The sequence below is a fragment of the Neopelma chrysocephalum genome, unplaced genomic scaffold, assembly GCF_003984885.1.
Source record: "Neopelma chrysocephalum unplaced genomic scaffold, ASM398488v2 Primary Assembly neopelma1_23b, whole genome shotgun sequence".
Taxonomy (NCBI): domain Eukaryota; kingdom Metazoa; phylum Chordata; class Aves; order Passeriformes; family Pipridae; genus Neopelma; species Neopelma chrysocephalum.
The window spans coordinates 8,445,869-8,471,638 of record NW_020897692.1 but is presented as its reverse complement, the minus strand read 5'-3'; positions in this window follow the sequence as shown (position 1 = coordinate 8,471,638).

Below are 25,770 nucleotides of genomic sequence, written 5' to 3'. Positions count from 1 at the left end.
AATTAGTTTTTAGGTATGTAATACCTCTGAGATCTCTACCCTTTTGGTCAAATACAGCCGAAATTAGCTGACAAATGAACAATTATAAAAGCAAAATCTGAAAAACAGATCACGTAAGCCCAAAATCCTTTGGAAAATCAGCTATGAAGGCAGAATGGACCAATGAAGCTTTTCTGCCTCTCTTACACACTTAGAGAAACAAACTTGCACTAACAAACAAATCCAGAAAAAACAGCTGGGATGGCTGGTGATGGAAAAAACAGAGGGTGGCAGGGAAAAAACATACACAAATGCTTTAAAATTTACAAAACATTATCGCTTGCTGTCACTCTTTAACCCCGGGGCTTCAAGCCAAATACCATTATTTTCAATGACAGAAGCAGAAATTTGAGGACAGAACAGGAAATGCTTCAATAAAGGCAAAGTTTGAAAGGCCAAGATGCTGCAACTCTGCTTCTATGTCAGAATGAAAGACTTCAGTAAAAAAAAGTTAAATTTATCTTTGGTACAGCTCTCAGGTAATTTCACCAACCTCAACAGAATATCTGTCACCCACGGATGTTTTCTGATTTTTGGTAAAAACACAGAATACAGAGGGATTTGCTGTCTCTGCCTCTGGGTTCCCACACTGGAGCCCAATTTAGCCACCAGCTTGAGACCATGCCTAATTACACTCAATGTCAGTAATGCTTTCAAGTTTTTTGCTGATACTGAATCACCATCTGTTTTAAATTTTGGTGAGGTGGTCATTGTGCCAGTAGTAGATACAGAATGAATATGTAGACTTAACAGCTGTTTTCAAACCTGTTTCCAAATTTGTAACTTGGTTCATATGTCAAGCCATTGTCAGATTGCTATGCTGAGTAGAATCAGTGCGGTGTGCTTTAAATATCTAGACTGAGACAGCTACAGAAAGTGATCAGCAAATGGCATGAAGATGTTGTACAGCAGCTATAGAAACCACAGCTTATACAATACAAATAACCATGGACTATTACCTACAATTTAGTTCACGTTCCTTCAACTGTGTCATGACATCTGTTGTAAGGAACCTTGTAGAGTGGGCTGAGAAAATATGTTAAACACAAATATTGCTGAACAAAGAATAAAACCATTTCAAACTTAATGGTGCTACAAGGGTATTTAAATGTACTAATAAAGTAAGTAATGAGGGATGCTGTTGGTGCCAAAGCAAAACACTAGAGAAAATTAGCTACAACTACTTGCCTGTGGAGCAACACCCATTACATCACATTGGTTCAGGCTATAGCAAGACAGTGTTGTAATAGCTTTAAGCATCAATTTTATAAAAAACAAACTATTAAGAAGTTGGCACTATTTTTGTTACTTGATGGTGTACAATATCACCCGTAAAGATTTTGGAGTTTCCCCAAAAAATCAGACTCTTGTTTCAAAAGTAGATTTAAAATAAAATTATTTGAAATGAAGATTGCTTTGTAGCTGATAGCAGTGACCACAACCTTCTTTTCCTCCTTCTGGGCCTCTACGAGTCCACAAAGAAAATATCTGTCTTGTGTCAAGCAATAAAAATTGAAAAAAAAATGAGAAGGAGATATAGAAACAGACGTAAGAAGTAGTGAGGTATTATGACTCTATCCTAAGGCACAAAATATATTCTTGCAGCTCACCCCTTCAGGTTCTCTTTGCTTTAGTTGTGGATCCAGTGGCCTGATGCCCTGGAGAGCACTCTGATTCAGATAGGTTCTTTCAGTCTCTAAGTCAAGATTCTGAGTTTGAAATGTAGATAAAACCATGAGAAAGAGAAGAGAAAAGTGAACCAATACCATGGGTGGAAGTGAGGCTTTATCCACAGACAGGACCACAGCCTTTCTCAAGAGTGAATGAGAGATGGGAATAGCTACTGGTCAGCAACAATGCTGAGCCCAAGTCTGAAAAATGTCTTTAATTCCTCCCTGGAAAAGTGTTTGGCATCTGTATTTGGTAGAGGTTTGGCTGACTGTGCCATTAACTGCAGTCACCCTACTGTTAGCCAATTTTGATCCTTTATAGGGGATCAAAAAGGAAAGCTAGGAGGGATGAGCAGCCATGTGCACTCTAAATCCTTGAGTCTTCATGCATCAACCAGCAAAACAAGACATTAAGATTGGGGAATTAAGTGGTTTCATAGAATCGTAGAATTGTTGAGGTTGGAAAAGACCTTTAATATCACTGAGTCCAGCCATTAACCCGGCACTGACAAGTCCGTCACAAACCATGTCCCTAAGTGCCACAAGAGTGCCTGAGAGCAGGGCACACCCTGCAGCTGACACCTGGGTGGCAGCAAGTTCACCCCAGAGCTCTGTCTGGGCTGCATGAGTCGTGGTGGGTGTGGAACTTCAGAGAGGTCGTGGCTTTCTGCTGAATGGACGCCATTGCTCCCTGGTCAAACTGTGCTTCAGCACCCTTCCTGCATGCTTTTCCACATGAACCGCTGCCCAAACTGTCATGGCATTACCTGTTTGCTCACTCTGCTTGCAGCGCTCCTGGTTGCTAATGCTCCATTTCACTAGATGATACACAAATATATTAAAAACCTTGTCCTTGAATTGTTGCAATTTTAATAGACAAGGAGAAAAGAACTGCAGAAAGGAAGGGCTGTTGAGCATGTTTTACAGATAAAAAACTGACATATAGGGAAATGAAACTTCAAGACACAGAATCTACAAGTGCACTTAAAGGAGTATTCCTGCTCCTTGCTCCAGAAAATATGTTCACAGTCTGCCAGTAGCCCATATACTGAACTACAAAGCATTAGTATTTCCCAGGTTTTGAGACCAAGTTCATTTCACTAGTATCCTGGGAACAGTAGTAGGAGTGACCACTCGGTATAATGCTCTGTCAGTATGAAAAGTGAAAAGAAAAGAAATAGTCTTCTTCAAGGAGCCTCTTTTTTCTAAAGTCATCCCCTGTAATGGCTGTTACCAACCTATCTTTTTGTTCTTTGAGTTATTCTGCAGTAACAGTCTCAAATATGGCATATAAAGATTTGATTGGTATGTGGAAAACTGATGTATGACAAGTTAGAATCATGACATCTAGGGCATTTAGTTTCCCTAAAGGACTATTGAATAATATTCCTCAAATAACTCTCTCAATGCATTTAATGATATTTTTTCCATACATTATTCATTTTTCATTACTTTCACGTCTTATTGAAGGAAAATTTTCCCCAAAAGTTTAAATCAAATATTTGCAATTTAGTTCTTTCCATTATTCATTGAATTCTAGCTTGCACTTTCTTTTTCATAAACACAGTTCATCAAAAATAAGTGTTTAAGGAGAAGACAGTGGGTGGTGATATAACAGACAGAGAATGGAACTAAAGAAAAAATTCCCACATTTTTGTGTTTTGCTACCTGGAAGGTAGGACTCAGAAGGGGAATGACATGAGTTGCTCTGGGAACAAATATCAAGTTTGCAGTGGAAGGGAATTGTGGAGAACACTCCCAGGGCTGCTACTAGAAAGGTGAAAGTAACCTTTTTCCATGAGAGGGAGTTATATGTGTCTCTCTGACAGAGCAGGACATGCTGAACTATGCAAGCTTGCTATGCCTTTTTAAATTATTTGGTATTGATTTTGTACCAGCTTATATTCATTTCTGGTGAGTGGCTGGAAAACGTCAGGGGTACGTTGTGAAGAAGCGGGAAGCATCTGAGCACAGCGTGTCGTCAGAATTTAATGAGATGATCCAGTCTGTGCACGTACTTGTAATGTCACAGCCATGATAATGAAAAGCATATGTTTAATTGTAGTTTCTTTTTCTTCTTTCCTTGATAGATATAGGCGTTAAAAATGGGATAGATAAGCTAATAGGAGGAAAAGGAAGGAAAACTAATAGTTCATACTATGTTTCCCATTCTGTAACAAGGTGTTGTTTTTAAAATATCTTGTCTCTGGTTAGCTGAATGCATGTACTGAAACACCGACCCACTGGGAATTTAACTAGTAAACTCCAAGTTTAAAATGCAACTCTAAGCCTAATTTCCATATTTTCCCAAGGGTGAGTTGTCAGCTTCTACTCATTGGCACTTTTTATGTTACAAGTGTTGCATTGGACCTAATGCATCTTCCCTCCCTGAAATGTGTGTAATTGGTGTTGATTAGAAAGTTTAACATGAAAATCTGTGGTAAAAACATTAGAGGGAAATTATGTTAAAAACAAACAGAAAATTGCTGAACATTATGGAACATTAAAAATGTGACAGGAGGCAAAACAGTGATTATTGGTCAGCCAGTCTTGTATAGAAGCCTCCAGAGCAGGACTCACAGGGTCATTGTCCAATCCCCCTGCTCAAGGAGGGTCACCTAGAACAGGTTTGCACAGGGCCATATGCAGTCAGGCTTTGAGTAGCTCCAAGGACAGAGACTCCACAACCTGTCTAGACAAATCATTCCAGTGTTTTGACCATCATCACAGTAAAAAAAACCCAACCTTATTCTAAATAGAATTTCCTGTATTTCAGTTTGTGCTCATTGTCTGTCCTGTCACTGCGCAGTGCTGAAAAAAGCCATCATTTTTAATGCCTCCCATGAGATATTTATACACACTGTCAAGATCCTCCCGAGCCTTCTCTTCTGCATGCTGAACAGGTCCAGCCCTCATAGCCTCTCTTTGCATGTCATATGCTTCAAGGCCTTAACCATCTTCATGATTCTTCTTTGAACTTTCTCCACTATGTCCATGCATTTTGCTGGGGAGCCCAGAATTGGACCCAGCTCTCCAAGTGTATTTCACTATTGCAAATGCTTCTTCTAGTGCGATCCAGGAGGCTCATGGCCATCCTTGCTGTGAGGATGCACTGCTGGCTCATGGTCAACTGGTTGTCCTCCAGGACCCCCTGGTCTTTTTATGCCAAGATGCCTTCAAGCCGGTTGTCCCCAGCTTGTATTCATATACTGGGTTATTTCTCCCCAGGGACAGGACTTTGCATATGTCCTTGTTGAACTTCATGAGATTCTTCTTGGCCCATTTTTCCAGCCTCTTAAGGTCCCTCTGAATGGCAGCACAACTCAGAATTAAGAAGCAGTTTCCCGAGGCATCAAGTCTGCTATTCCTACCTAGCTTTCGAATGAGAGCTACAAACCTAAGGACTTTGGTGTATCTGGTTTCAAATTCCTGCAGTATTTTCCCAAACGGGTTGACAGGGAAAACTTTCCCAGTCATTTGAAGATGCTTCTGTGATGTGGGAGATCCAGGCCCAACAGTTTCCTCTGCTTCACTTTTAAAGAATGGATTTAAGCTCCTGTTGGAACTGTTTGAGTTCATGCAGGTTATTGTCACAGGTCTGCTTTATCCCAAATGAACAAATCCTTCACTCAGTTTTCACTAATTCTTCTACAGCTCTGTCAAAATCCTTTTAACTTCCATTATTCTTCTCAGAAGAGCCATAAGCATGTCTGTTTACACCCTTTAGGGTGTAGAAGATTCTTGGCCAAGGCGGGTGATCATTCCAACGTTTGTATTTTGTATATATTTAGAAATAAGAGAGAACTAATGAGTTTATATTCACCTGGGAGTAAAGTCTCTCAGAATTCTGCTATACCTGCTCTTTATTCCTTATTTTAGGCCAAAACTCAGCCACCAGAAGCAGGTGCAATCAAAGTAACTTTTTTTTTTTTAATGCTATAAAGAGGATCAGATAAGCACTGAAAAAGCCAAAACTCCTCAGTGTGTGCAAGATAGGAGGGATTTATTCAATTAAAAAAAAATATGATCTGCTTTTGTCCTCAGAGGGGGGGGGCATTTTCTCAGGAAAACATAATCTGGCATGCCAACTGGCTTAGACATACTACTTATTATCATTAATATGAAATATTTTTGTCCTCCTACCTGACATTGAGTCTGGTAGAGAAAAAAATGTTAAAGAGCAGAGAGAGACCAATTCTAGTTAAAAAAAATTACCTGTAAAAAAAATAAATAAAAAAGGGAATAGATTTTAATTTCCATGACAATAGTTCTTTAAAAAATACAGCCATGTAAAAATGTGGAAGTGAATGTGAAATACCTAAAATAAATTAGTTGGCCCCATGTAGTTTTGTTTGCCAGTTAGTCCTGTGTAGGAAACTAGAAAGTTGGCATATACACGGTGATAATTATTTCTTATAAGTTCAAATCCAAGTTATGTTTAAATCTGTATTTTCTAGGCGCTACTTTATAATACTTTCCTCTAAGGGCCTCAGGGAATAGGGGGCTTAATTAAGAGTGTTTTAGAAGTGGACTTCAGAATGATGTTCCTTTTGTTTACATTAACACCTTTAGCAATACTTTTACATGGAGATCTGCAAACATTGGTCTATCAAAAAGGATTTTCACCATGTAAAGTTATTCTTCATGTAGCTTCAGACTTTCATATCTTGGACGTCATTGTCATTGTTTGCATTCTTAATACTTTAAATAATATAAAAGCAGTTATTAACACTGCAATTGTAAAAATTAATTTAGGGTTGATTTCAATGAGTTTATAAAGGAAATCAAAGATTCCTGTTGCCTCAATTTCTTTTTTTTTTTAAACTAGAAACTAGCAGTACTGCATATTTAACACCTGATCTGATGTATCATTCCAGGGTGTTACCTTCATAGGACTTGCTGATGACAATGACATAGACATGGACACTCAGGAAAAGTACATGTAAAGAAATAATAGATTTCACGTAACTCTGTACTTAGCTTAGACTTTTCAGCCTTTTGAAGAAGAACTTGTTAATTCTTTCCAGACTATAAATGGTAGAAGAATGAAGCTTCTGAAATCCATTTGAATATTTCCTGAAAATTTTGTAATATCTGATGGTAATGCTATTACTCAAAGAAAATAACAGGAAAGTACTTGTCTGTGAAAAGAAGAATTTTTTTTCTGGAGATACAAACAGTGTATCATCCTCATCTGCAGTTCACTTTGTTTTGCTTCTCACTAACTTGCATATTTCCATGGAAAATTTATGGTTTAAACACATTTGCAGGCAGGAAAAGTTAATCCAGTGTGTTCTGTAATACATACCTTATGGGGTTTCAGTCTGGTGTCCCAGGGGAATGCAGTTTACATGATCTTGCTGTCTCTGTCCATCCATCTATCATGTGATGACTACAAGCCCATCTAACAGAAAGGCAAGCTATCAATGACAAATCAAGTCTGTGGCCAGGCAGATGAGAGAGATCTAAATAATGTCCTGTGCTGAGAGAAGGGTTGCGGAGGGAACCTAACCTGGTCAGAACAAAGTCATCATGGGCATTGGCTGGCTGATGAGTGGACACATGGGCAGCTCTGACACACACACAACCCTTGCCAAGCCATGGAGAAAGAGGGACACAACCAAGACATAGACACATCATGAGCATGGAATGATGAGCCACTCTAGCCCAAAGAAAGAGGGAAAATGGAGATAATCTAGGGGAAGTTGGACAATGATACAAGGGAATATCTGGTGGGTTATCGTGGCAGGGCTTAGAGAAGGCACTGGGCTATTGTTGGGAAGAAATGAGACAATGAAGAAAACAAATCCCTATGATGGCATCTGGATTAGTTTCACTGGTTCCAAGGAAATTTGTTTGCTTGGAATAACAATGGAAATTACCCTTGCGTTTGCTGTTTTAATATGACATGCTTGAGTGTGTCATTGCAGTAGAGGAAGAATGCAAAACTGTTGGGTTTATTAACATGAATTTTGCTGAAGGACTCAAAACGCTGAAATTTGAACGAATATTAGATTCAAACCTCTTGAGGGGAAATAAAGCCATGTTTGAAAATGTATTTAATATGTGCTATTTATTTATTTATTATACTGTAGTTTCTCAGGCACATTTCCTTCCACAATCACTGCTGAAAAAAAACCTAAAACAAAACCAAAAAACCACTAAACAATAAAATTACATTTAGTATTATACAGAAAAAGAAATGGAATATCGTTCTGGACCTTAGTGGCTGAAAAGATTTAATACTCCTATTAACAACTGCAAATAAAGAGTGCTTGATTATATGAAGCCAAATAACTTGTGTTCTGTTAAAGTATATCTTCCATCTATTTGAAGTTATCTAAAAATTAAGAATCTGCTACCAGCACTGGTAATTTGTTTCTCATTGATTACAAATAATGAATGTTCTTTGTTTTTCATTTGTATTTAACAAGCTTGAGCTTATAGCCATTAGTTCTTTTCACCATAGAATCACAGAATCACAGAATCATTGAGATTGGAAGAGATTTTCAAGTCCAGCTGTTAACCCAGTGCAGACAAGTCCACCACTAAACCATGTCTGTAAGTGCCATATCTACATATCTTTTGAATACCTTCAGGATGGTGACACCACCCTGGCCAGTCTGTTCCAATGTCTGACCACCCTTTCAATGAAGAAATTTTCCATAATGTCCAATCTAAACCTTCCCTGGCACAACTTGAGGTCATTTCTGGTTGTTGTAATGCTTTTACTTGGGAGAAGAGACCAACCCTCACCTGGCTACAACCTCCTTGTAGGTAGTTATAGAGAGTCATAAGGTCCCCCCTGAGCCTCCTTTACTCCAGACTGAACACCCCCAACTCCCTCAGCCCCTCCTCATAAAACTTGTGCTCCAGACCCTTCACTAGACTTCTCTGGACACACTCCAGCACTTCAATGTCTTTCTTGGAGGGGCCCATAACTGGACACAGGACTTGAAGTGCACCCTCATCAGTGTCAAGTACACGGGGACAATCGCTGCCCTGGTCCTATTAGCCACACTATTCCTGATAGAGACCAGGATATCATTGACCTTCTTGGCCATCTGGGCACACTGCTGGCTCATGTTCAGCTGCTGTCAACCAGCATCTCCAGGTCATTTGCTACCAGGCATCTTTCCAGCCTGTCTACCCCCAGTCTGTAGAGCTGCATGGAGTTGCTGTGACCCAAGGGCAGGTCGGGGACTTTGCCTGGTTGAACCTCATATAATTGGCCTCAACCCATTGATCCAATCTATCTAGATCCCTCTGTAGAGATTTCGTATCCCCCAGCAGTTCAACACTTCCACCCAGCTTGATTTCGACTGCAAACCAACCAAGGGTGCCCTGGATCACCTCATCCAGATCATTGATAAAGATACTGAAAAGGGCTCATGCCAGTACTGACCTGCCAGCTGGATGTAACTCTGTTCACCACCACTCTGGGCTTAGCCAGACACAGCTGGTAAACACAGACAGGCCCCTGCTTATATCAGAGGCACTTATAAAATTATCTCACTGACTTCAGCATACATAGGTAGATGTATTCTGCTGCAGAAGAACCATCATTGAGAGTAAAAATGCAGGTGAGATCTAAGAAGGTGAAGTTCCATCCTTGCTGATATTTGAAAAAGCTAGAAAATCATCAGGCTTGAAATAAGGCTGTATTTTGAAGTATTTTTCTTTTTAAGCACCTAGTAGCACTTGTGGGGTAGAAAGTCTGTCATCCTTTTCAATATGAAATTATAAACACTTGATAAGACCTAGGAGTTCTTGTAGTGTACACAGTGTCAAGCTGGCAGGCCTGGTTAGTTGTTGGGGTTTAGGTTGTTTTTTTTTCCTTTTTGAGTCACTCTGAAAGCAGTTGTATTTCTATAAAAGAAGAATGGGGACATTTAATTTGTTTCATTATGACAGGCAAACTAATCCTTAAAATGTCTAATTATGTTTTAAAAATATATTTAATAAATAACCATTGTGCTGTAGCTTAAATCCTATACTACACACTGATTTTGACTGTGAAGTTTTCCTCTTTTATTTAATATTCTTGAATTCTTTAAAACAACATGGATTTTTTTTCCTCTCTCTCCTTGAGATAATATTTGGTATCTGAAAAATATAAATACTGGCTCATTTTAAAGTGACATCCCCTTGCCTGCTGTCAGTTCTACTGGAGTTCGCTTCCAGGTGCTCATCTCCACTCCTGCTCCACACCTTGTTGCTGCCCAGGCTGATGACCTTGAGCCTTAGCCCTAGTAATGCTGAGGCCCTGGTGGAGGCAACAGTAAATGTGCAGAAGGTTAACAACTAACCAATGTGCAACATTTGTATCTGATAAGCATACTCCAGTTAGCGCTAATAACATCACTGACAGGAGCAACCAGTAGAAATTTCATGCCAGTTTTGATGTTCTGGGGAAATAGCATGGCAAAATCCTTCTCCTCCGGCTCCTTGTCATTTTCATCCCTGATACCAGCTGCATTGGAGACAATCCCCACAGGGTATGATCAGCTGAGACCTCACCACTGCTCTTCACGGCTATGCCCTGGGGAAAGTTCTTCTGTTCCTTTCCTTTCTCTCTCTTTTTTTTTTTCCCCAGTTTTCCCACAATTTGATTTGTACCATTAAAACCAACATATTTCACCAGCTAGAGAAGCTACTAATCAATCACTGTGTATGTGGACCAGCCTCAGTGCAGCTTTTTCTCTCAGTATCTGTCTTTGACAGCAGACATTAGTGAATGCCAAGAGAAGAGTGTAACAACAGATAAGCCCATAGCAATGTTTCTCCAGAATACCTTTCTAGACCAAATAACTTATGATTTAGGAACTTTCCTGAACCAGAAATTCTCAAGTGAAATGTTTGCAATGAGGCATCCTTGTTGGAATCTTCTGACACAAACTTTTCCCACTGTTTTTTCAACCCATGCAAACTTTTAGCGCCTCCAACACACACTAGCAAAGGTTTCCATGTCCTTCTGCAGTGTGTGAGTGACTTCTTTCTGAATCATTTGAACCTGCAATTTCTGGCTCCACATGATTCCCCTCATTCTTGTATTAGAAGGAACTGTAAACAATAGTTTCCAGACTTCTCTATGTCACTCCATGCTTCAGCATAACCTGTTGGCTGGATTTTTTTCGAGGTTGCAAAGTTGCAGTCAGGTAAGGCAGAAGGTACACGGCTCATGGAAGTAGAAGGAGAGGAATGGACGAGTTCTGCTCCAGTCAGACCATTTTTGTATTTCTGAAGGGCTGGGAAATTCCATAAACAGAACAATGTGCAGTCTACCACAGCACAGTGCAGGACCATAAAAAACAGCCTAATGAATGTCATACCACTGTGCACAGGACAGTGAGTATCTGTACATGAACTTTCAAGGGAATGCACATGGTGAGATTTAGGCATCCATCATTTTCTGTATTGGGTCTGGCTGAGCTGGAACTTATTTCCCCATAGTAGCCCTCACAGCGCTGTGCTTTGCATTGATAGCTAGAAGGGTGTTGATAACACACCGGTGGTTTGGCTACTGCTGAGCACAGCATCAGCACTGTAACATTCCTTCTCCAATCAAGGGCAAGATCCTGGGAGGGGACCCAAGTAGGCCAGCTGACCCAAACTGACCAAAGGGATATTCCCAACCACATGACATTAGCTCATATAAGATATAAAAGCTAAGGCAAGGAGCAGGAAGATGGGCATTCAGTATCTCCAATGGCCGCCTGCTAAGGAACTATTACTGAAGCCCTGCTTCTCAGAAGTGGCCAGCCATTGCTGCTGATGGGAAGTAGAGAATAAACTTTGCTATTTTTTACTTCACTTTTGTGCACACAAGCTGTTCCTTTGCTTTTACTTTAATAAAGTGCCTTATCCATACCCATGAGTTGCTTTTCATCTTACTCTCTCCCCTGTCTGGCTGAGAAAGGGAGTGATAGAGCAGCTGGGTGGGCACCTGGCATCCAGGCAAGGTAAACCCATCACATATTCTTTCCCAACACTTTGAGAAAGCTAATTTCATTTCTAAGAACGAGGAACAAGGTACTAGAAATTAGATTTGATTAGCAAAGACCTCCATAAGCAGCTTCTGGCTAAAAATTCAGCAAGTACAACCAATATTCTTTGAAATATACAAATTGCTCATGTTTGGTGTGCAAGACAGGCACAAGATTGAGACCACTGGTGTGAGATCTGCACATGTGAATTCTTGATATGTATCTGTAAAGAAGACAATGTACACTGAAGTAGTATTTTGATTATTTCCTTCCTTGCCAAGAAAGGAAAGGAAGATTGCCCATGTCAGAAGAGTGTCACTTGCACATAGCTCCAAATTGAAAAGTGCTTTATAGTTTCATGTGTAGTCACATAAAGAACTACAAACAAGCCACAATCACCAGCAAGAGAGAAGGCTTTTCCCTTTGAAAAAAAGAAACAATATTAAAAAAATAATTAACTATAAAGAAACTGTAAGTGTATTTTTTGTTATGGCATGGTGGCTGAATGATAAAATGGGATTAATTTACATCATAACATCTCGTAATTACATATCAAACATTGTAGTGTGAGATAAACAACAGCTTGGTAAAATGGAAGTTTTGCTTTTAATTTGCATTTTTTTTGTTGTTGGGTTTTTTCTTTGGGTTTTTTGTTTGTTTGTTTGGGGTTTTTTGTTTTTTGTTTAAGCCTGCTTTGTAGCAGCCCTTAAATCTATATTTTCTGCTTTAATTAACAAAAGACATAATGTATCACCTTCTAAATGATAGCGTGGAAATCAGTTTTGCCAACTGCAGTTATAAGTAGTTTTGTTAAGTTCATCCCAGCTCATGAATAAAAATAACACGTGCTGCATAGTAAGCTCTGCATACTGGCAAAAGAATAGAAATAGGGAAAGGAACATTTACTGTCATTTAGTCTTGTCACAGCAAAATGGATTAAAACCTTGTTCAAAGGAGGTCAACTCAGCACCCAATGGCTCTCAGATTCAGGCCCTTACATTTCTGCCAAGTTGATAGATATTTCAGGCGAGGGGATTAACACACTGAAGAGGAGCTGAATAAAAATATTCTCTCTTGGTCTCAGTTGTGCAGTAAACACAATCCCAGGAGTACTCATGAGTTTAAAAATTAGTGTACTAAGCAGATCTCACAAGTTATAAGAAAATGGAAATTATTTGGTTAACATGTGCAGCACTAACTTTTGCTTCAATGATGGACTAATGCTTCCATGCCCACTCACCTCCTACACTGTCTCAGATTCTTAGCTCACCCTGATTTCCATTTGGAACTATGTGTCCAAACCATAAAAAAAAAAATGTCATTCTACATGTCTTAAAGTGCTAACCAATTAGCACCAAGATATAAATTGACCTCTTCCTTGGTCTTTCCTTTGTGGACTTTCCAAACGCAGTCAGACAGCTAGAGGACAAATGGCAAAACTGGAAGTGTATCCCAATGTGAGAGTCATTGCTCAGGTAACAGGTTTCTACCTGGAATGAACTCCCAGTAGTCACAAGCATCCTGTTTTTTCTGTTCTGAGGGGCTCAGTATAGTGCTGCTCACAGGCCCAAGGTTCTGTCCTTCCAACAAACAGAGGTTACAGCCATTTAAGAACCACAGCAGAGAAAACAAAAAAGCCATCACAAAAAGCTGAGAGCCAACAGTTTATATGAGCAATGGCTTAAGTCATTGAGATGCTCTTTGTATGCATTTCTAATGCACTCATTACCATAAGAACAACAAAACAATTCCTTTTCTTCCTTTCTTTTACTGTTAAGGTAATAACTTATTTAAAATAGGAGTTACATCAGTCAATTTCATATATTACCCCTGTTTACAAATGTTACCTATAATGGGCAAGCAAGATCTGTAATTCAGAAAAGGTTGTCTCCAGAGGGTCACAGCATCAACCTCAACATTAGGCTGGATATTAGGAAGAAATTTTTTGCGGAGAGAGTAATCAGGCATTGGAATGGGCTTCCCAGGGAGGCCGTGGATTCACTGTACCTGGAGGTTTTTAAGATGAGACTGATGTGGCACTTAGTGCCATGATCTAGTAAACACGGCAGTGTTGGATCAAGGGTTGGACTTAATGATCTCGGAGGTCCCTTACAACCCAGCTAATTCTATGATTCTATGATTAATACATGCAGAGAAACACAACCCAGCTATTTTTTGCAATAAGAAGCTGTACACTGGCAGATCAGCTCAACATATATTAACTGAAACTCCTGAGTATACATTTTTTAGGGTGTCCACAAGGATGAACTTTTTGAACCAATACTGCATGCCCAGGTCACCTCTTTCTGACTTTGTGTAGGACAAGTATTTTCCTACCAAGATCAGATACATGCCTAGTGAGAAAGGAAGAATATGCATTGTTTTTAAAATATAGCTGCGCTCAGGGGAGAATTCTGGTGCTTTCTTGCACACCATTCCCACAGTTACCTAAGGGAATTGGGCCTAGCTTAAAATATCATAAAAGCAGTCCACAAGCAACTGTTAAAAAACACTGAGAGAAACAGAATGGGAAGACATTTCAAGTGAGTTGCTTTATGAGTCTCTTCCCTGCTCAGTCTGCTCCATATTTTCATTTATGAAGGGCTGTAAAATGGTTAATGAGAAGTTATAGAGGTCACAGAAGTTGTGGAAGACCAAAACAAATTTTAAAATGAACTGGTGATGTAGTTGTCCAGAATCAACAAGATTAATTTAGCCTGTCTTTGCCTCAAATGGAATGCGAAGGGTTTATTCCCAGCAAGCTATTACAGAACAAATCAATGGGGATAACAATCAGCTGGACAGCTGTATGTTGGTGAAAGAGCCCAGCTTACAGGGGTCACAAAACTGGTATGTATGCAGCTATCTAGCTCTGCAGAAGAAAGGCAACATTCATTTTGGAAAGCATTACAGAAATGGGATGTACAATAAGACAAAGGCACTTCTTCTGTCATGCAGAGTGCCACTGAAGGGTTTCCTGCAGCACTGCATCCCAACCTGTATTCTTGAACATAAGCCAGTGAAAAGGCAAGGAAATGTGAGCAGTAAGAGCAGCAAGAGGTCTGTAAAAGAAAATCTACAGAGAAAAAAAAATAAAAAAGACCAGTGTTGTTCTACTTGGAAAGTGAGGACAGAGGAAGAAATGGAAATCTTCCAGCATCATAAAGATTTTTAAAAGTTCTTCCTGCTAACTTTATATTCAGGGCAGACACCAGGCAAGAGTTCTTAGTGGGGTAGAGAGAGGGTAGCATGGTGACCACATGAGATTATGAACTTTTCATCAGTTCAGGACACTCAGGTTATGTTAGCATTTGCAATTAGCAATACTAGAACATAGATCTAGGCGCTCAGTCATCCTCCCTGCAAAACCATCAGTTGTTCTGGGTCCATAAGCACTCCCTGTACACTTTCCAGGTGTGGGCTGGCAGTCCACATGGGCCAGGGACCATTTCCAACAGACTGGCTTAATGAAAGCATTCTTCATAGCAAGGTAGGAGAGCTTCAAAGTGTATTTCCCAGTGCCATTTGGTCTCGGGACCAGAGAACTGTGTCACGCACAAAATTGTTTTTTGGTACTGCAGTCAACCAGTAGAAGTCTGTAGGAATGTAAACCCACTTCCACAGCAGGAGGAGTTAGGAAATATTCTAATGCCTTATCTAGCCCTATGTGCTTGCCATCCTGCGTTACATTTACTAGTGACCTTTGTTGGAAAATACAAAAAACTTTGGGCTACAGTACAATCCCACTTAAATCCATTCTCCAGGATCCTTATAAAGAAGTAATGAGGCTGACCTTCATACAAAAGAAAAATCAGTCTAATGTAAATCAAATCAAACATCTCAGCCAGAGATAAAACAACTTTTATCAACTAGAAGATGCTGAACTAGATTTATTGTTATATGGCATCACAGGAAGAAGCATTAGCAAATGGTGCAAGGGTATTACCCTTCCATCATTTTGGAATTCAGAGGAGGATGGAGGCTCCACACTGAATCACGGCTCTCAAACAGCCTCTCAGCATGAGCTGTGGGCCTAACTTTATCAAGCTTTACAAACAAAGACAATGTCTATAACACAGTCACTTCTCCAACTGTGCCATGATGGATAGCAGCTTAGCTGCAGTAGCAAGGAGCTCAGCATGGGCTACGTATCCCCCTGAAAGGGGTGACTTGCTGAGTCTGCACAAACATGTTGTTGCCCTAGGTAGATTCCTGCTGTTGTGTGAGGCAGTTAACCTAATCCTAGCTCAGGTAGGTCTTTGCTGCAACTCCCGTGTAGATACGGCAAAAGAAGTATCTCCAGCGGCCAGCTAAACCACTGAGACAGTCCCTGTGTTTCCTACAGGGCATGTTCATGAAGGCTCAGCAGAAAGAAGCACCTTTTATACATACACTGTGAAGTATTTTAGCATGAAGTCAAGGTTTTATTGTCCTTTTATTTACTTATTCACTGTCACCACTCTTCCCTCACACACAAAAGTCCTACTTCATTTCACACAGCACATCTTGGCATCCTATTTTTTTGGGAGGCAGTGGAAAGAATGAGAGTATGTAGCCACTCGGGCATCTGGAAAGTGTCACTAAGTGACACAGAAAGTGGAAGGTAGGGTTATGAATTTGTCCATTAATAATGTGGAAAAAAATGTTCAACTTGCTTTGAGAAAAGAAGCAGAAAGCTGAGTGGCATGGGCCAGCTCATCAAAATGGGAAAATGTTGAGGAAAATGAGTATTTTTCTGTTGTGAATGTCATTCACCTGCTCCTTTCCCTATTCATAGACAGGTTCAGTTTAGGCATGTTCAATTAAGATGTCTAGTTTGATTGATAAAAAAAGTACAGATGAAAACACTGGATTAGTGAAGGTAAAAAAGAGATCATGAAGAGGTCCAAATTCTTGAAATCTATCAGTAGCAGGAGAGTAATAAAGGTAGTTCAGTAAAATGTGTTTTCTGAACCCAGGATATGGTTTAAAAATAAAGAGAGGAGAATCTGAGATACTTGAAGCGAGGTAGCTTTGAAATAAATCTAGGTATTCAAACCTGCTTCTGAGATGGAAGGTGACTTTGAGGAATGTTTGAAGGACCTCACCCCCTGTCAAGCCTCAATCTATTCCCTTGCAATCCCACACCATTTGGTCGAAGTCACTTGAGAGAAAAAAAACTAGTGAGTGCATAATTTTTTTTCCTATTCCTTCTGGGCGGTCTGCTGCATAGCTTGAAATCTGTACTTTTGTAGCAAATAATGAAATAAATTGACCCCTTGAGCCCCAGCATATAGGCAGAACATTCAGTACACTGCAGGACTGTCAGTCACCTCTGAGTCATCGAACCTAGACCCCTGCTATCTCCAGCAATCATGCCACATAAACCAATTCATAAATCTATCTTGTCCCATATTAAAAATGTTGTGGATGATTGCCCAATCTCTAAGCATTTTTAAGCTCTATTCTTAAGGAAAATTTCTTCAAATCTGTAATTAAAATTTATTTACAGACAGCTGTACCCTCTGGTATTGTGGCATGGAACCCTTTATCTTATCTCTTCACCCTCTACATCACTAACCCACAAATCCAGTCAGCACAAAAACAGCCTTTCCAGCCCTATATAAACTTCACTTTACCAGAGGGAGCAAGCCAACTTCTTTCTGGTCTGCCCTAGAATGACAGAAAGTCTCTGCCCCTCTGAATGACCTTCCTCTGCATCTATGGCAGCTGGAATCCACAGTTTTTTGGAGTGGTTTTGTGTTGTTGTTTATTCATTTTTTTAAACTGCCTGACCAAAGTTGCAATCAGTTTTCCAGAAAGACTTCAACAGCAGCTTGTACAATGGGTTAATACTTGCTTATCTGCAGTAGGAGTATTTAATCTGGTAGGTTTCAGCTGTGTTTTTCCTTTCTTCATTAGAGCATCTCATTGAGTATGACCGAACATCACATACATGTTTCTACTTCTCTCCTTTCTTGATGATAAATCTCAGGTTTATAATGGTAGTTATTGCTGTAAGTCCCTATTAAATTTTCTCCCACTTCCATAATTCCAATTTAAAGGTTCAGCCAAGTTCTTTTATTTGATATTCAAATCCTCGTTTGCAGTGCTGGCACTGCAAACTTTTTATTAACAGCAGTTTTCATTGCCACACAATTTTCTTTTCCTGCTGACTTAATTGGTAAAAGCACTAAATACTCAAACTTCATCACATATAATATATTTTTAAATCCAATATACAATATTGCAATTTTTTTGTGTAAAAAATACATTCTAGAAACTCACAGTACAATCCATCATTTCTCAAACTGGCTTATTCTACTTTCACTTGCCCCCATATCTGATTATTTTAATAAATGTCTTTCTTTCTGATACATGCAGGGTTTGTGAGTGACAACAGCATGTAAACCTCTGTTTTGAAAAAAAAAGAAATTTTAGTAACTTCATAAACCTTTCTACCCTAGATTGATTTGGTAGTATTTTTAGCCTGCTGTATTGAACTGTTCAGTAGCACTAGAATTACTGTTTTATTGAGGTTTTATTTATAAATGTAGGACCAAGCATAGCCTTTATCATAAGGCTGCTACCTTAATAAAAAAATGAGTCAAAGTTTGCTTGTTATCTGAGCTTTGCCTTGATGCCCGAGGTTTTGTACCTAGATTCATATTGAAATCCCTAAATAAGTGTGGCCTGAAGTGCTGCATAACACCATTCACTATTGATTTGACTATAGGTCCGAGTTATTAGGTTTGCTGTCCTTTTACAGGATGGGAAGATTTCATTTTGGTGAAAGCAGAAACTGATGTTTCTGTGCTCAGTGTCTCCCTCAAAACATTGTATCACTGTTTTCTTTTCATTGTCTTTTGGAGATAGGTTAGGCAAGAGAGCCAGAGTGTTTTGACGCCCAGTACTATGAGACAGGCAGCCAGATACGGGCTGTTCTGAGGCTGGGTGATTCATGCACACTGAGAAGAAAAAGGCTAGGGACAGTGCACTGTCCTCAAAATTAAACCCCTATTGACAGACCCCAAACGGGAACAGATTGAGAAGCACCAAGGTGCTTGTTCGTGCCTCTGCCTTCTCTAAGGTCATAAACATTTGCCTGTTTATATTGAATTAGTTTCAGTTTAGTGTTTAACAGTGGAGATGTTCAGAGTTCCATATTTTGGAACTCTTCCCTGCTCCTTCCCCAGAAAAACCTGAGATAAACTTTTTCAAGCAGGACTACAAACATGGAGATCTCATCATGTAAGATTAACTTCCAGACAAATCAGAAGCCTGAGGCTTCCTAACTAATGAGGAGCCCCCGTGAGTTTCTTGTGCTAATTTTTTCCTTCTGTTTTGAGCAACATTTTAATATTGAGCTCAGCCAGGGCGAGGTGGGTGGTAGGAACAGCAACATGTTCTTTCCCCTCTTTGCTTCAAGGAGCCCTGAATCTGCTGACTAAAAATTTTATTGTGAAGTACTCTGGGTTATGCTCTAAAGTAGAAGCAGCAAAGTTTAAGAGCATGTAGAAAGTAAAAGTGGCAGCAGAAATTAAGAGGCTGAATTTGGAAGTTTATATCAACTATGGTGCACATCGTCTGAAGAGGTGTCCAGAACCAGGTGAAGTCAAAAGGGAAAACAGTGTAAATGACCAGAAAGGGAAAAGAGACACTGGAAGAGATATACAGTGAAACCCTGGAAGATTAGTTCTTTTTGTTATGAATAGACAAGTGACTCTTGAATGAGGAGCCCTCACAGGCATAATCCAAGTCCACCTTTAGCCTTCTTTGTCCTTGCTAGATTAAGCAAGCAATCACAAGAAATTGGACAGCAAACCAGTAGGAATTCCCCTTCAATGCACTAGAATAAAATCAAACTGTTTTGGAGCTAAATACCACAAACAATGCACCTGATGCACAGTGGTGGCACTGCAAATGGTATGCATATTGTGACAGCCAACACAAGGAGCAAGGACTGCTCCCCTGGGCACTCGTTAACTCAGCAGAGCCCTGAGAACTGGAAAAGCCTGAAGACCTCTGGGACCAGTGTGTTGCAGCTGTATGAAGGACAGAAGGAAAAGAAAGGCAAGAAAACCTTACATGTTATTTTGCGTTATGACTGTCCCGCACAGGCTGCGTTGAGCACACCGCATCTAACTCTCAGCATTAAAAAAGAACAAGAATAAGAAGAGTAAAGGGAAAGTTCTGTTTACCAGTAAAAAGAAAAAAAGTCCCCAAAATTATAAGCTGACAAGAAGGCTCTCTGCAGTGTGGTTTTTGGGACATTTTTCAATATCTAACATGTCCAAATCTATTATCAGCCATGGGCAGTGTTCTCAGGTTGTGCTGCTCAAAGCCTAATTTTCAGCAGCAAATCTCACCTCTGCTATCTGCTTTCTGTGGTGTTTGGTTGGGAGGAGTAAAAAGCTCTGCAGAGAAACATTGTTTTAGCTTTCTACTATTCTCACAGGAATATACTTTTTCTTTTTCAATTACAAAATAGGCAGCTGTATGAATATTTTCACTAAAACAAACTTTAGAAAAGAGGGAAATGTATACACAGAGAGAGAGAGAGAGAAGTATGTGTATGTATTTATTTGTCCTGGTTTGGGGTTTTTAATCTTGCATATTAGGATATATTATGGCCAGCTAATAGACTAAAATTCAGGACATTGAACATAAATAATTCTGTCTGTCTGTCAAAGGTATGAGCCTGTAAACTTAATTACAGAAACAGTGTGGGACTATGCAAGCAATAAAAAACTAACAAAACAATAACATGCTGAAAAACCCAAAATTTCTCCACAGAAAAATCATGAAGTCAGATTTTCTCAGTGTGCATATTTGTGTACCACATCTTGTTCACCTTCATTCAGGCTGAATTTATACAATTACAAAGTAATAAAAACACCAAGGGAATTAAAGCATCAGGATTTTTTGGTGTTATGACAAATTTAAAACTAAAAGCATCTTACCTGGTTCTTTTCTTTCCTCTTTTTTGTTTTTCTTCCTTCTTTCTGGTCTGCAAAACTCCAAAATGCAATGCCATTTATTCAGTGCCTCTGAAATGCCTTCTTGGATTGCTTCCCACTGTTAAGGCCCTGACACGTGCTGCTCTTCCCTGGCTCTGACCCGCGAGGATGCAACTCAGCCAAGAGCTATAGCACGGGTCCCTCAGGACCACTGGCAAAGCAGCCCCTTTGCTTTCGAATCAGCAATGATGTGCTAATGCTGTCTCCAAAAAGCAAAGTATGTGCCTCTCACATGCTATCCCTTCTCTTCCCACGTCTCCACTGCCTATGGGACTGGGCAATGACTGGAGTTTGCTTGAGGACTGGTGAAGCATCACACTGGAGATCTTGGTCTTGGCTGAGCAGTTGTGTGCTGCTGTAATACAAATATTTGACAAGTGGTGTACTTAAAAGATATGCTAACAGCTCTGGTTTCTTCACTGGGTAGTTAGGTTTGATGCTTTGCTATTAAAAAACCACGTCATTTATGTATGCTATATAGTACATAGACCTATAAAAATCACATGGACTTTTGGGTAGACTCTGGAGATTCACTGTTTCAGCAGGTGAGTAGAATCTTATTCAGAACTAAAATGCAGGGAAAAGTGTGAAATCAAAGTCACATAGCCATGTGCCACCTTACAGGAGTGGTTTGGGCATGAGAGCAACTAAGGTGTATAGGAGCTATCATAAATATTTATATAGTGTTGCAGAAATAGCAGGTGTCTTACAGTGAGCAAAGGGTGTCAAACAGATAGAGCCTCTGAAGAGCTAACCCCCAAATGGTGTAAAACAGAACAACACTGACTCTGGAGATGGGATATGGCACCTGTCTCCCTGAAGAGGAAGTTAGTGCATCAGGCAGGATAACTCAGTATACCAGAATCTCACGTGTATGTTTGAAACAAATTGAATTTACTATATCTGTGCCTCGGCTAGCACCTGATGGAAAGACAAGCTTTGGCTTGAGAGCACAAAGCTAAGAACAAGATCAGCTTCATAAGGCATGGGGTTGCACTCATTTTTTTGTTCAGCATTTTCCAGGTGAAGATTCAGAGATACAGATAAACAAAGCATCTCTGAGCCATGCTGGAGATGTACCTCTCCTGAAATCCTCTCCTCTGTCCCTAGTTAAACTGAATTTAATACTTCCTTCCATGCAAGACAATCTGCGATGAAGACATTAAGAGTTTAAATAACCATTTTTTTAAGAAGGAAAATTGTAAAACATAGTCCCACAGAACCAGCAGAAATGCTATCAAATCATGCTATCAATTCATCAGCATGTTGACCTATTACAGGGAACCCAAGCCAAGAAGCAGATACTTTGGAAACACATGGGTAATGGTACCATGAACTACTTTTTCCCTTATGGCTTTATGCAAGCCATAGCAGGCACCTCTCAAATTAAGTTGAAAAGCTGTAGAGATTCTGTAGATGAAAGTCTTGATAGAGTTTAAAACTAACTGTAGTTCACCCATGGATCTGTGAGTTTTAGTTTTTGGGGTTTTTTTTAATAGACAAAATTTAGTTCAGTTTAAACTATTTTATTCCCTGTTTTTTACCTATTTCATCTACAGAGTGATAAAACCGGCTTGTTTGGTATATGTCATCAGTAATGTGCAAGTGTGACACACCGGTGTGCTACTGCCCTGAGATAAGTGGGTACCTCTTTGTTACTGTCATACCTTGTTACTTGCCAGCAGCAGATTCACTTGAGCTGAAGCAACTTTGCCTAACAGTAAATTTGTCTGTATTCCTGTATAATCTCAATTGCATAAAACTAGTTTATCATAACCTCCTTACACTACTGCAAAGTGGCGTTTACAGGTCATACATTTCAGAACCTTAGAGGAAATAACACTAGCTACTTTAAATAGCAGTTGGGTCTTAATGCCCCAGAGAAGATCATAGAATCATAGAATAGTTTAGGTTGGAATGGATCTTTACAGGTCATTTACTTTAACCCCCCCGATCTTTACAGGCCATTTAGTCCAACTCCCCTGCAGGGACACTTTCAACTAGGTCAGGTTCCTCAGAGTCCCATCCAACCTGACCTTGAATTTCGTTTCCAGGGATGGGGCATCCACCACCTCTCTGGGTGACCTGTTCCAGTGTTTTGCCACCCACATTGTAAACAATTTCTTCCTTATATCTAATCTGAATCTACTCTCTTTTAGTATAAAACCATTACCCCTGTCCTATTACAACAGGCCCTGCTAAAAACTTTGTCTACATCTTTCTTATAGAACCCTGCAAATATTGAGAGGCCTCAATAAGTCTCCTCTTTGATATCTTTGCATAACAGACATTTACCTTTTTTCCGTAAAATTAATTCAGCTATTTTACTGTCTCAATGCTGGGTGCACATTTTTCTATCACTTTGTCACCATGGTGAGTAGACGTGATGCTATTCAGCTTTTCTGCTTCAGGTATTTCTAGGTTTCACCATGAATTAAACTATGATAATATCTAAGTGGAAAAACTGGGTAGTTTGTCCGTTCACCCACCAGGAAGAGTCTGTGGTATAGTGTGAACAGAACCCTTATCAATTCGGCTAATAAGAGTTCCATTACTCACACTAATAAAAAAACTCATGAGAACACGCTCATTTCTTTATATAGCTCAGGTATTAGTAAGTCATAGAGGCACTCTTCTTAGACAGCAGAATCTATCTCACTTAGATCTCAAAAATTAGTTTCCAAACTCTCAGCTATTTACACTGCTTCCCATTATGGGCAGCTGGGAAAAGCAGGCACATCCAGGGAGAAATTCATCTCATCTGGAGGTAGGTAGTTAAAGTAGGTCAGAGAGATTGCATGTGTGGGTTGCTCCCCAACAAATGCAGTGGAAGCCTAGAGCAGTCAGTAGAGAATTAGACAACTAAACCTAAGTATCTGTACTAAGATTGTAATAAACTTGCCTAATTTTTCTCTGTCAAGGATAAATAGCTGCTACAAGGAAAATTGTGCTCTTGGTTGTAGTTTCATGACTTTGCTTGTAAAACCTGCCTTGGTCCAGGGTCTCCCGTCTCTCCACATGCTCCTCAGAGTGTTATGGTGCGTAAGTAGGTCAGCACTCATGTTAACATTATACCACTCCAGTGCTGAACCTTTTGTTTCTGCAAAAACAATGTCCAAAGGCTGCTTCTCTGGCATCTGTTTGGCCATGATAGGATGAGCATGGCTTGCAGTATAATATTTATCCCTTTCAAATAGATCCATTAATTTATTCCCTGTGTAGGAAACCTGTGTACAGATTCACTGCTGGAAAAAAATAAGAGGACAAATACCTCTGAAAGGGCAGACTGTTTTCAGCTGCATGCTGCCCACAATACCTGTGCTTCTTTTCTGTTTTACAGCATAAGCATTATATAAAGTAAATGGAAACCGTGAGGATTGATGGGACTTTTTGGTGCTCTTTATATAACATTTTCCCAACGATGGTCTGATTTTATTTTTGCTAAATTAAATTAAGGGTGAAACAGAAACAACTTAGAGTCTTGGAGGATCAAAAATAATTTTACACCAATTTCTCTACCTAACTGCTCTATATATTTGGACACTGCAATCCTAATTCTGTTTTTGTCTTTATTTACCATCCTTATTTGAAGATAATGGCAAATGTCTTTATTGTAGCCAAGTACGAGAACTTGGTTATTACAGTAATGGAGCTCCACTCAATATTTTTCCAGATATGAAATGATAATATATGACTCATCCACTGAGAAAAGCTTGATATTCTAATTATTAAACTTCCGTCTTATTTTCACCCTATATTAGGTTAAAAAATGAGCCACATTTTCTTATTTGCAAAATAAATTCTGAGAACAAGTGTGTCTTCTGACCTCAACTCAAAACTTCTTTTGAATGTTTCAGTCAGTTAGAAGAGTCAATCATTTATAGAAATATCTGTGGAAAAGTACAGAATAGTTCAAGGCATTTTGAAAAGTTAAATTTTCAAGAACAGAGTTTTTCCTGAGCTTAATGACAAGGGTGCACAGCTTGCTGTCTTCAGTTCAACAGGACCAGCTGGCCATTTTCTCTTATATTAAGTGAATTGTGGGCATATTGCAGGCATGAAGACTGCACGCAGCAGTTATCACCAATTCCTCACTGTGTGTCAGCATACTTTTCTAGATTTCATTCAATCAATAATGTTATTCCCTCAGGATGTTTTTAAGCTCATATTTGAAAAGCCTGTGTTGATCTAGTAAAATTTGGCAGCCTTAGCTAACTTAGAAGCTTGAACATCTTTAACCGAAACTTTGAAGCCAAATGGGACTTTTTCTTTTTTTTTTAATTTTAAATTAAATTTTAAATATTCAAGCTCTTAATTTAAAAAGACAATGCTAACATTTTTTCTGTCTCATGGTAATGTCAGTATCTCAGTAAAACAGATTTTAAAATGTATTTGAAGAAATTCTCTAGACTTTTTTGAGAATATGGATATCAGCCCAAAACTAATAAATCACACTTTCTAGTATGTTGGAGACCAGCTAAGTACCACATTAGAAGACTGGATAAGATCGGGTTTCCAATGCTATCTTTATCACTAAGAACATGTTATGGTGGTTCAGATACAAAGGAGACTTGACCTCATAGACCGAGCAAGTACTCCTCACAGAAATGCAATTGGTAAATTATTATTATATAATAAGAATTAATTTAGACCTAATTATTTTTCCCATATATTGCTATTTTTAAAATGGAAGTGTCTGAAATTGCTGAAATTATTTATCATGCAAAAAGCAATATGATGTGTTGTTTTATTTATTGTGCTCCTTAGGCATTAAAAAAAGAAAAAGCTATATTTGAAAGATCATCTCTCTATATACATATATATAAACTCAAAACTTGTTTTAAAATAATTGAGTGCAGTAGTTTTCATGGCCATGAAGTTCAGACTAGATACCAAAGTGCCTGAACTTCACTGAAAAGTGAGAATCAATGCTCACTTTCCTCAATCACATTTTCTATGTTAATGTCTTATTGAAGGTACCTCCACAAGGAAGAACCGGGATTATGTGTCAACAGCCAGAGCAGGGGAATTGCAAATAGACCCTGAACAGGCATATAATTACAGGCAAACTGTATC